The 12,620-nt window shown below is 48.6% G+C and overlaps 1 protein-coding gene and 1 pseudogene across 1 annotated transcript in view; one reads left to right on the plus strand and one right to left on the minus strand.

The window, feature by feature from the left end:
* LOC138511205 (uncharacterized) overlaps positions 1-12,620 on the minus strand; it is a 761,242-nt gene that overhangs the window by 588,735 nt on the left and 159,887 nt on the right. The window lies entirely within an intron of this gene.
* Positions 1-12,620, plus strand: part of LOC138510660 (long-chain-fatty-acid--CoA ligase ACSBG2-like) — a 502,504-nt pseudogene that overhangs the window by 303,055 nt on the left and 186,829 nt on the right.

Here is a 12,620-nt window from a genome sequence, read left to right on the forward strand (position 1 = left end):
AACAGCATGAATTACACACCTGTCTCCCAAAGATGCTCCTTAGTCGGCCAAAACTGTGCCCGTTTTATTTTTTGTACTAGCGCGGTGTAGTCTGGGTAGATGGTTACTCTAGCGCCATTTCTCGTTATCACCCCGCCCTCCTTTGAGAATGTCAAAATCTTCTCCCTGTCTTTAAAGTTCATGTTCTTCGCAATCATAGGTCTTGGGAATGCCCCCAGACGGGGTCTCCTGGTTAGAGCTCTATGCAGCCTCTCCACCACAAAGCCCTGGGATATGTTCCCTGCTCCTAATCCTGAAGCAGTAGGCTTTCTATGTAGTTTGTGGGGTCTCTGCCTTCTTCCCCCTCCGGCAGCCCCACTATGTGCACATTGTTGCGTCGAGCGCTCCCTTCCACGTCTTCTGCTCAACATTCCAGCATACGAATCCTATCCAGCACCTCTGACATTTGGGATTGGGATGTTGTCATGTTCACCGTGTTACTCTGCACCTGTTGCTCCACCGTTGTCACTCCCTCCGCTAGGTTCCTTGTGTCTTGTCTGAGGAGCCCCACATCTACGTCTAGCTTGTCCTCTATCGACCATCAATGCTTTAAGTGCTTCTATGGCCTCCAGAATGCTACCTTCCACTTGTCTGATCTCCCCTTGCGCGGGTTTCGCTGTGGCCTCCTCTGTTGCCGTAGGCTGCGTGTCCTCATTCTTGCAGGCGAATGAGTCCATGCTAGTTTGTCTCCCTTTATCTAATTTCTGTTTGTCTGGCATGTTTACATCCTTGGCCTTGTGTCTCTGTGTCGGGCCCCTGCTTCTTCAGTAGTAGGTGCAGGTGCTATGTCTCTGAGCTGCCTCTCTCCTGTGGCTGGCTCACTCCCTTTCTAACGGGCCATTCCTGTCCCAGTGGCGTCCACCTCGAGGCCCTGCAGTCCCTGCTGCTTCTGGGTGCCTTCCTCTGATCCTGCGCTTGTGGGGTCAGTGCCCCCCCAGTAGTGTTTACTTTGTGGCCAATCAATGGGTTGTGTCTCCCACGTATGTTATTATTCGTTCAGTATGACCTCTCTCACTTTGTTTTGCCCTTTTCCCAGGTGGTGACGTCGGCACTGTTACGTTTCATCTATTGTCAATGTTTATACAGGGGGGTGTCCCCTCACCCAGCTCCCCTTCCGTTCCCTTTTGTTATCCAGCGAGTGGGTTGTGCCCTCCCACGTCTATTGATCACAGACAATCTTAATTGCTCAAGTGGCGCGGGCAATGCCCGGGGTGCTGTACTGGTCTGTATCCAGTCTTGTTAGTATGTCCTTTGTATGTCCTGCCAGTGTTCAGGTCCCTCCGCCGATCGATACCCCACTTCTCTGCTCAGCGGGTGGGTTGCACTCCCCCTCTTGACCTGCCCCAGCTGTCTTGCTGCACGCAGCCTTATGCAGCGTGTGGAGTATGTTCACCCCGCCCACAAGTTTGCACTTTCAATGCTGCCCTTGTCGACCCTCCAAGGTGCCTGTGGGTATGATCCGTCTGGTGGTTACCCCACTGTTCCCCTTTTGCCGCTGGTGTTTCTTGCTCAGGCGGCTGGCTTATTTGTGCCTGAGTCCCCTCTGGGCGGGTGGCTGTGCTTTCCCGCTCCCCAGGTTTTGTTCTTACCCATGTAGGGTGCTGTTCCACAGATCTTCCTCCCCAGCCATCCACACGTACCTCTTGCGGGTTGGCGGTCTCTGGTGGTAATTGGCCCTGTTGGGTCGTGCCGGTTCTTGGTACTTTTCATCCACCTCCCACTTGCTGCCTATTTCATTGTGGTTCGCCCCCTCCTTGGTCCTTGCCGCACTGTCTTATGGCTCCCCTGTACCCACTAAAACCACCAATGGTTCCCAGGGAGGCCCTCCGATGTTATAGTGCTTACTGAAGTTCAAGTGGTTCCCCAAGAGGGTGACTTGCTTTGTTGGCCATGGTCCGGGTTCCTCCCGCAGCAGGGGGAGTTTGAGCATTCTCACCTTCTTCGTCGCTCCTTCTCGTATTGTGTTCCACCAGGCGCTGGGTCACATCCTCCCTGCGCGCTCCTCGAGGTGTCCTGGATCTGTCTTACTGTATGTGCGGGCCTCGGGCTGCTGCTCCGAGCACTCAGCCTTGATTCTGTCCCAACTTTTTCTGGGGAGCGATCCTCTCCCGCCCACAGTGCCTCCTCTGCGTGGTGCGCCTCCACTCGCAGGGACTCCGCTGTTCGTCCTCTTCAGCACTGTGTTGGTAGAGCGGATCACAGGGCACTGCAGATCCGTCCCGACCCTCGCTTCCTCGCCCAGGATCTGGCCGGCACAGTGGAGCGTTGGCCCCAGTGTCCCCTCGGCGGGTGCTCCATGTCCGCTCGCCTCACCCTCCGGGGTCTATTGTTCCGGCGGCCCTCACAGGTCTGCTGTCGTGCTCTGGCAGGGTTACTGGTGAGCTCTATTCCTCTGCTGCCCTCTCCAATGGGTCCGGAGCACTGCACTTGCCACTTTCTCGCTTCTGGGTCCCAGCCGGAGCCTACCATGTCCTGGCCACCCGCCAGGGCTCCAGGTGGTTGTTGTTTGTCCCATCGGGCCGTGCCTTGTTCCTCTGGCCTTGCATGGTCGCGCCGTCCTCCTCTGTCCCGGGCGGGTTCCCGTTGAGGTGCGGCCCTGCAGGGTTCTATTTCCCGTGGCTCTCCCGGAGGAGGGTCGCTGCTGCTATCAGCGTCCTTCTGTGTAGCTGCAGGCCACTGCCCTCCTTCTGCCTGCTCTGCCGCTCCGCCCCGATGGCACCACGGTGTAATCAAGGCGTGCCCGCCATTTTGAGCTGTGGCACGGCGTCCCTTTCAAATGTGCACTGCGGGCACTAGACGGTACGATTCTTCCCCAAACTCTTCCTCTATAGTCTCCAGGCCTTCTGACAGCGTTTCTTCACCTGTCAGCTGGTTACCGACTCGTTGTTTGCCAGCTTTTCGGATCTGTAGGTCAGATCTTCCCGGGAGCTCTGAATTGCTGCTCCTTCTTACATGGCTGCCAAGCCACGCCCCCACAACCACGCCTTGTTAACGCACAACTGTACTTTGAGCACTAGGCTCCTCACTTCGTAGGGCTGAACTACATAAGTTAGGAATTGTTGATGAAGAACTGCCTAATCTGATATATGTGCTGACCTAACCCCTTTCTGATGCAGGTTGTGGTTATTTCTCACCCATCATCAGCCTTAGGCTAATCACATTATTGTATATATGTTACATAGTGAATAAACATGTGTGGCAATTGTTTTCTTGGTAACTGTGGTTTAATCGTGTTTTTTTTATAAAGGCCTATAATAAATGTATTTTGATATACATTTTTCTAAGGGTAATCTGTGGAGTTTTACTGTGTGTGCTCATTGTGGGCTTCCGATCACTCTCACCCCTCCTGGAACTTAGTCTTGACTGCCTGCCAAGCTGACGTAGATTGGTCTGGTTTGTCCAGAACGTTCCCTTTGTGCCACTAAAGTAGGGTGGTCTCCTAAACTTCTGCCCTCCAGGTCAGAGTTTAGAAATCCATCTTAACACCAATGGCAACACATTTCACAATGGTCAGATTCAGGAGCTAGGGAGCAGATATGTAATACTGTGCCTGCTGATTGAGGTCTTGCTAGTTGATGACTCTATGCTTCATCTTTTCTCTGAATGCAGGGCTCTGTGGTGGATACACTGCGGGAGGTGCGGCCCACTCATTTCTTTGGAGTGCCCCGGATATGGGAGAAGATCCAAGAAACCCTAGAGGCCATGGAATCCACATCATCTTTTGTTCAAAGAATCATCAGTGCCTGGGCGAAAACGACTGCTTTTTCAGCTTTCCACAAACATATGAATGGGTAGGTCATGATCCGAGGCACAGGAACATGTCAGTTCATCTCACATGGGTAGAAGTGGGCAAGGCAGAGCGTGACAAAATGGTAATCTAGACTGAGGCAAGTGCATGAAAGAGTGTGTTTGGAATAGCATTGAGATCAATAAGGCTTGTTATTGATAGGGCTGCAGAAGAGCTATAATAGCTCAACAAATTAAAATAGGGCATAACACTTTTTCACTTGTGAGACCATGCGCCCCATCTCATACTGTGAATTTCAATGTTTTCTCCTACCATAGAAAAGGAAGACAAAGAAAACAAACTGCCGACCAGTACTTTACAGCATCATAATTTATAAAGCTCAGTTTTTCCTACTTTGTGCCTTTTCCCTTTCCTCGATTGGCCCTTATTTATCCTTTCTTTTTCATGAGCCATTGTATGCACCCTGCAATAACAATAGCTACGAACTATAGCGTTTACAAACTATCTGCTAGCCAACACTGACATGTCAGCCTATGCATACAGATGATGCAGGCTATCCTCTTGTGCCGTAGCTGATTACTCCATACCGTAACCCCAAGAGGATTGAGGAGAGGAGATATAACGCTGGGCACACTTGCACACGGGCCATCATTGAGAGGGCTTTTGACATGTTCAGAGCCAAGACCAGAGGCCTCCAGTGGACTGGTGGGGCTCTCATGTATTCCCCTCAAAAGCGTGGTCATATCATCATTGCCTGTTGCATGCGGCACAACTTGTGCATACGCTGCAATGTCTTCCTGTGCTCACAACATAGTAATTTGACCTGGCAGTGATGATGATGAGGGGGAGGGCAACCACCCACAATACCAGAATAACATGCACGTGTAGTGCTGATTATGAAGCAGAGTCAGAGAACCTGTAGGGATGGTCTCAGTTCTATGCTGGGGTCTCTCACTGAGATCCTTTTCATTGGGGCACCAGCTCCCTTATTTCCTCCCTCTCTTTCTCTCTAGCCGGCCACTCTGGGCCTTCTTCCTGCTCCTTCCTATGAGGCTAAGAACCTTGGTGTCATCTTTGACTCAACCCTCTCCTTCTCTCCTCAATCTCTGACATCTCTATAAGAAGTCAAACTATCAGCTGCAACTCCTCAGAGGTATTCTTCCTTTTCTCACTTTTCCCCAGAAGCTCACCATCTCCAGAGCTCTGGTCCTCTCTAGGCTGGACTATTGCAACAGCCACTTTCTAAATCTTTATGCCTCTACTCTTCGCCATATACAACTTATCCGGAACAGGACTGCAAGACTTGTCCTTGACCTCAGGCCCAGGGATCGTATGTCTACAGCTCTGAACTCTCTTCACTGACTCCCCATGGCTGCAAGGATCAAGTTCAAGACCCTCTTCATCGTACATAAGGCTTTCTGGGGCCTGGCCAACATACCTCGCTACTTTTCTCCTATCTTATTCTTTTTGTTGTAACCAAAACTTTCAATTTGCGACTTGTTTCACACCTGGACCGAAGGGTCCGAAAACACTGACAACCCTTTCTGACATATGTGGGAATTTTGATTTTGACCCTATCACCCAGGCTTACCCTTTCCCCAGACGGGCACATTTCTCATCATAAGGAACACGCTACTCACTTGTAGCTATTGTTTTCCAGCATGGGTCTGGCATGGATTCATATGCTCATGAATATTCCCCGTCATCAGGCCGGGGTTCCTCGGTAAAATAAAACACAGTTTCAGTTTCACTTACAAACTGTATTTCTCCTCTAATCACCAATCACTGAGCTCTGGGTTGTACTGCCCCAAGACACTGACTGCCCTCTCCCTAAGCCCCTACTCTGGCAGTCATCTTCAGATCTGGTAAGCACGTAAAGTGGCAGTATGAACAAGAAGAGCCGCAGAGGGGACAGCAGGAGGGTTCGCATGAGAATCTATGCCAGACCCATGCTGGAAAACAACAGTTACAGGTAAGTAACTTGTTCCTCCTCCAGCATGGAGTCTGGTATGGATTCACATGCTCATGAATAAAGAATGCATAGCAGTACAACATTACACAACCACGGGAGGTGGCAAGGCTCAACAGAAGCAATTACTATTACCTCTGGAACAGGGTCACCTTCAAGCAAACAGGTTGCATAGCACTGCTTGGCCTACCCTGGAATCCTCCTTGGCATCCCAGTCGACGCAGTAGAATCTTGTGAAGTTGTGCGTAGACCTTCACGTAGCAGCCCTGCCGATGTCCAGCAGGGTCACATCAGACAGGAACGCTGTCGTCGCAGCGATCGCTCTGGTGGAATGGGCTCTGGGAGTGCCGGGCAGCGGTGGGATTGCCAATGACATTGTGTGACACAGCCGAAGAGCCACCTGGAGTTGGAAGCCTTGGACAAGGCCTTCCCATGGTTCACAGGACCAAAGTTCACGAATAGTTGAGACGTCTTCTGGAAACTCTTTGTGCGTGCCACCTACAACTTCAGAGCACAAGCCACATCCAGTGAGTGCAAAGTGCTTTCAGCCGGCGAAAGAGGTTCCGGGAAGAACACAGGCAACACCAAAGGCTCGTTGAGGTGGAATTCCAACAGAACCTTTGGCATGAAGGAGGGGTGCATCCGCAGCACCACCCTCAAGTAGTGAAAAGTCAGATATGGCTGATTGCAGGATAGGGCCTGGATCTCACCCACCCTCCTGGCAAATGTGATGTCCATGAGGAAAGACGTTTTCCATGATAGGAACTTTAGAGGGGCCTGATGCATAGGCTCTAAGGGGGCCCCCATGAGCCTTGTCAGAACCACATTGAGCTCTCATGCCGAGGCAGGCACCTTCACCAACGGGAATGCTCAAAACAGTCCTTTGAGGAAATCCTTGGTGAGACGGTGGGACCAAAGAGAAGACCGTCCTGAAGACCTGGATTAGCGGGAGATAGCTGCCAGATGCACGTTGATAGAGGTGTGCGCCAGCCCCGCCTTGGCCAAAGACAATAAGTACGGAAGAATCTGCGGGCCCGTGGAGGATTGATCTTCTGTGCCCGGCACCACGCAGCAGCCAACACTTCCACTTGTGTCCGAGGCACTTAAGAGTCGACGACGCTCTGGCCTTGGAAAGGACCTCCCTGCAGTCCGCCGGTAACTTGTAACCTCCAAACTCTAAGGCTGCAGGAGTGAAGCCTTCAGGTTCAGCGATCCTGGGCCATGATGCAGGATTGCGCCTCCTTCTCTCGTGAGCAGATCCGCGACCACTGGCAGCTTGACTGGAGGTGACGTTGACAGGTTAGAAAGGACCAGGTACCAAATCTGCCTCGGCCACACCACACGACGAGGATCATCCTGCATCAGCACCGTTTGAGTTGATTGATGAAAGCAGGAGAGGCAACAGAGGGAATGCATATAGGAACAGACCTTCCCACAGGACAGAGAACGCGTCGGCCATGCTTCTCGGCTGGTGGAACCTGCTGGCGAACTTCTGGCATTTGGAGTTGGTCACCATCGCAAATAGATTGATCTGGGGTCTGCCCCACTTGTAGAAGAGACGGTCCACTTGATCCTGTCAAATTCCCACTCATGGCAGGAGTGCAGTTCCCTGCTGAGGGAGTCGGCGATGGTGATCTTGATGATGAGGAACATCTCCTGGGTGATGGCCCAGTGCCCCAAAGCCTGCACCTCTGTGCAGGGCGCCGGGGATCTGGTGACCCCCTGCTTCCTGATGTAGAACATTGTCATGGTGTTGTCCGTGAAGACCCTCACCACTTTGCCCTTGCGGAATGGAAGGAATGACTTGTGGGCAGTGTTCTTTCTAAGCTGTGCACATGTGCGCTTGCCCAGCTTCCTTCTGGGTGCCGGTCAGAAGATTTTTAGCAGCGCACACAGACAATTCTCACCTATTCAGAAATATTTAATAAGAGACAAGCCACAGCAATTAATTGAAATGTGCTTTCTCTTAAAATAAGCAACTAGATATTCTGCTAATTTGCATTACACTACTATGCAAGGGTGATCGTTGTTAGGGAGAATTCTCATTTATGGCTAATTTCCCTCACCTAGTGAGTCCCCCAGCAGCTTTGCTGGACTTCTGGAGTTCATTTTTTTCCACTTAGTAAGAGTGAGAGCTTTCCCCCCACTCTTACCTAGGTTTTGCTATGTGTTTCTAACTGTTTTTGTGATTGTGGACTCTGAAGTACACCACTTCAGTAGCCCCCTTCTTTTTGTGTGTCACACTGCACCTTCAGTGCCGTGGCACAGGGTTGTCTTTGAGACTTCCCTCGACTCCATTTCTGAGGCGACTACTGTCCCCCAAAAAAGGGTAAAGTTACCATTAACTTTACTTAGTCAATCTACCACAGATCCAGTACACCCCATCTTCCATGGAGTACTGGAAAGGGTTAATTTGTATCCCTTTTTATCTGTACCTCCTAGAGCATTGTTTCGCTCTTTTAACATTTAGACTTGGCTGGTGGCAGTGGTATCTACCCTAACTTTTCTACCGCGATTATATTAGATAAACGTGGTACTGTTCTTGGCTATTATATTAGCCTCGAACATAAACCCGCTTGACCAAATCGTCTTTCTCTTGGCTCCGGTTGGGTTTATTCGCCATTTCTTTCTGTTAAAGTCCTTCTTGTGTTTTACTTTGTGCGGCAAACTAGGTTTGTCTTCTTTGTTCACTGTCTTTTGGCAGGCTTCTGCCCAGAAGCCCTCCTCAAGGCGCCTGGGTGTCTAGGTGGGCTGAATGTGAGGGAGGGGTGTAGTCACCCCCTGCACAGGGTATCCTAGGAAACCCAAGTCACACTTTGTCATGATTGGCCAGGGAAGTTGTCCGGGCTGGACAACCCCCCTGCTGGGTGATTGACAGCCAAACTGCGTGAATGGGGGTTTTCCGCATAAAAGGCAGGTCTCTTGGGCTAGAAGACAGAGAGTCGCCACTGGTACTACAAGGAACCGAAGAGAAGCAGAGAGAACGACGGCTGCTGCAACTACCCCGTCCCGGTGAAGCCCTGCTGCAGTCCTGAGCTATCTGCCCTTCAACGACTCAGAGAAGATCCAATCCAGAGTCTTCTTCCCTTGAGCTTGGTGGGGATAACCAGCTCATCTTCTACAGCCAGAGGATCCTCTTCCGTGGTTGAAATCGCTGCACACTGCTGTAGTGGTCCGGATAGCCACCTGAAGAGCCTCTCCTGTTTCTAAGGAGCGCACCTTTTATTCCGTGTCGCTGCTGCCGGCCTCATCCCTGTGTGGTGCAGACCCTCTTCAGACGTCCTCCTTCTCAACGAAGATCCAGGAATTGTGGGTCTGCGGGAAACCAACAGGAACCACTGCCAGGGCACCAGCTGCACCATTGGAACAGGGTAGTGTGTTCTGTTGAGGAAACTGGGTGAATCCCTTTCTTCTTCATTTCCAAGGCTTGCCCTTGTCTTCCCTCCTTCTTATAACGTTTGCTTCCGAACATTGACAATATCGAAGTACTTTTGGCTACGTTGAATCGGACCGTGTGATCTTCGGCAACTGGCCCCGGTGTCTTTCGACCCTGGCTCCGGCCCTATGACTTTTAAACTCCTGTCTCTGAGTGTTTCTTGATTCTGCCTGCCTAACCAAAATATTGCCTGTGATTTTTGCCTCCAACTTCCTCTGGGTATCTTAGGTGCTAAGTGTGTTTTTGCCCCGGTAGCATTTCATGTCACGGATACGCGTTTGTTTAGTAGACCGAACTGACAAAAAGTGATCGCAATCGTATTTGCGGTAACATGTTTTGTGCCTAACACCAGTTCATTCCAACACAGGGTACTTACCTTGATACTTACTGTACAAAGTGAATTGGTTAGTTGTAATATATTTAACGCGTGGTTTTTATTGAAGTTTAATAGAAGTGTTGTGTTTATAACGAATGGTTTAAAAATAAATGTACTTATATTTTTCTACCTGAAACCTTGAGTCAGTGTTCGCTTGAGTCACAGTAATTGTGGTCCCTTTGTGTAATCTCTGCTACTGCTCATATACTCTTGAGATAAGCCTGGCTGCTCCGCCACTGCTACCACTATGACATAGTAGTACAGGCCTTTACCAAAGGTAAAGCTTGTAATCACCACCTGTAGTCTTAATTGTGTGTAGTGGTCCCTAAGGGCACTGCACAGAATTCTGCCTAACAACCGTAAACACCTAAAATCCCTAACAGCAAAATACACACATAAGAGGTTAAAAACTAATATGAAAAACTGGCTATATGAACAGAAGAATCTAACCAAGATATGCCTGCACACATTAACCAAATGTTCCCATCCCTCCCCTGACTCCTAAGCTTGATTCTACCACACATTGACCTTATGACTCTGACTTCTGCCCCAGAACACATTAAGATGGTACCGGACAACCTTGACGACTCCTCTCTTGGCTCTGCGAAAGGTTAACAGACGGGTACCTACATCCACTGGTGTTATGTTTGTTGTAATATGAATAATATGGATATCGTTCACGTGCCAGAATTTCTGTTACTCATTGTGCCTTACCAAAAGCGTCATCTACACAATACAATCGAACTACCAGCTACAATATCGGATACTGACTGTAAGTAAGCAGGCTACCTGTATGTGTAACCTTATCCCATACTTCCTCTTCTGTGTACATATGTCACGCAAGTGCTTTGAAGTGGCCCCTTGCAAGTTAACACATTATAAAACTCAAATATTTATTTGCCCTCAAAGGATTTTGAGACGACAAATGTGATGCTCAGTATCTCCTACTTTAGCATTACTAACATTACCCTATAAGTGGAGAGCAACATTGCAATATCATTTACTTTGCCTACAAGGGATAATTGGCATGGGCTTTACCTGGGATTACTCGTCCATAGTATCAGGGCACCGGATATTCAGACAGAAGAATGCTTTTCACACAAGTGTGCAGAGTTCCTTTGGGCATAGACCGTCACACATTATATGGTAACTCGCTGCTATGCAAAAACAGTTTCACCGAACACTGTGTAATCCTACACAATGATATAAAGGTGGGGTATGTTGCAAACAATCTTGTATGCACTGCAAAAGAACTGCTTACATGCAGAGTCATGACATTCTTAAAATGCACATAATATGTTGAGGCATTAAATATGCCTTGCTTGCAAAGTATTGTGGGTTTGCAAATATCCCAGTGAGTGTATACTGCTATAATACCTCAGGCTAGCACAGGGGCCGGGGAAGGGTATGGGTGGAAGAGCACAGGTCATCACTCCTTGCAGGTGATGAACAAAGCAGCACATTTGAAAAAAGTCAGACGTTTCGGCAGTACATTTAAGGAAATGTGTTGCTTGTTTGCTAAACAATAGGAAATTCTAGTACCCATCTAGACAGCAGCACCTTACTTTTCTTTCTATGCTCAGCTGCTGAGGGCTTTTCAATATACCCATGTGCTCTATATCGTCTCTAGCATTTCCCTGCATCTTATTTAACTTATAACAAAGAATTACAGAAGAGGGATCCATAGTTACAGAAGAAGGGACTCAATCTGTTGTATTTCTTGAGATTTTATGCCATTAACTTAAAAGGCATATATATGTGATTTTCTCGCTCAGGGATCCATAATAAACCTCAATAAAGCTCTTGTTGAATTTGTCTAGGATCTGAGTGCAAGGGTGGGCAAAACTATAGACTACATTAGTTCCCTGTCATTTCACTTTCTATGTCAGGGTAACAAGCAAGACTCTAATCAGATTTTGCTCCCTACTTGGACTCAAATGATTAAAAAAGTAATTATCTTTGCCAATAGGGATATTTTCTGCTTATTAGAAGATGTTCTTCCCCTTACAATTGCTGTTGAGATCAGGCATTGATATTATTAGAGATCCTTCCTATGCCACTGCTCTACTGGTCACTGATTAGAAAAATTATCAGTGGAGCTTTGTGGGTTGAAGCAACAAAATGTTCATTGTTTCTCATTTTTGTTGGGCACATTTTCATTTTAGTGAGTAAAAATGGATGGTGTGTATGTCTCTTAGCTGTAAGGCTGGTGTTATCACTACCCAAAGGACAACGCAATGTGGATACTAAGCACAGGCACAGGAATATTTGATCACCATTTTCTGAGATGCAGTTATTCTGATGCAATTATCATCCTTACACAAATTAGTAGAAGCATGTTCTCCTGGCCCTTGAATTACAAGTGGCACTTGACCTATCAGCATGTTTTATGACACCTTGCTTTTAATTGCCATTAATCCATCTGCAAATGTTTTATTCTGTCTGAATTTCTTGACAGCCAAATAAGTTTATGACAAGAGAATTTGTGTTTTGTAGTACACATGAGTGATTTTCCAGTGCCATAAAACGTTTGCAAGGTACCGTTGCAGATTTTAAAATCTTGGACTGGTTGATGAGTTTTCTGTTTAATCACATATGACAAATTCTATATTAGCCTATGTGTTTGGAAAAAGTGTTGTAAGATGTGTCAAGAATTTCAGTGGCTGGGAAGCGACACATTCCTTTCCAAACTCTCTTCTGCGACGGTAGTTCACTAAATACGCATGCTCACGAAGTGGCTTACCTTACTAGTCAGTTACGCACATGGAAAATAATGTGTGCACAACAGCAAACCAGTTCTGCACATAGAGAAACATTATTAGAGGGAACATTGCTTGTGGGCCCAAAACACTGCCCGCAGCTCCAGGATATTGATGTGGAGATCCCTCTCCTCTGGCAGCCACAGGCCTCTGGCATGGAGACACCATGGTGTGGGCTCCCCAGCCGTCCAGGGAAGCGTCTGTGGTGACCATCTCCTGGTACGGGGGCTCCGAAAACCAGTACCCTGGGTGACGTTATAGCGTACGCCCCACCACCTTGTCGCTCGACGGAA

This window comes from Ambystoma mexicanum, chromosome 6p (assembly GCF_040938575.1).
Source record: "Ambystoma mexicanum isolate Mex_15411 chromosome 6p, UKY_AmexF1_1, whole genome shotgun sequence".
Classification (NCBI taxonomy): Eukaryota; Metazoa; Chordata; class Amphibia; order Caudata; family Ambystomatidae; genus Ambystoma; species Ambystoma mexicanum.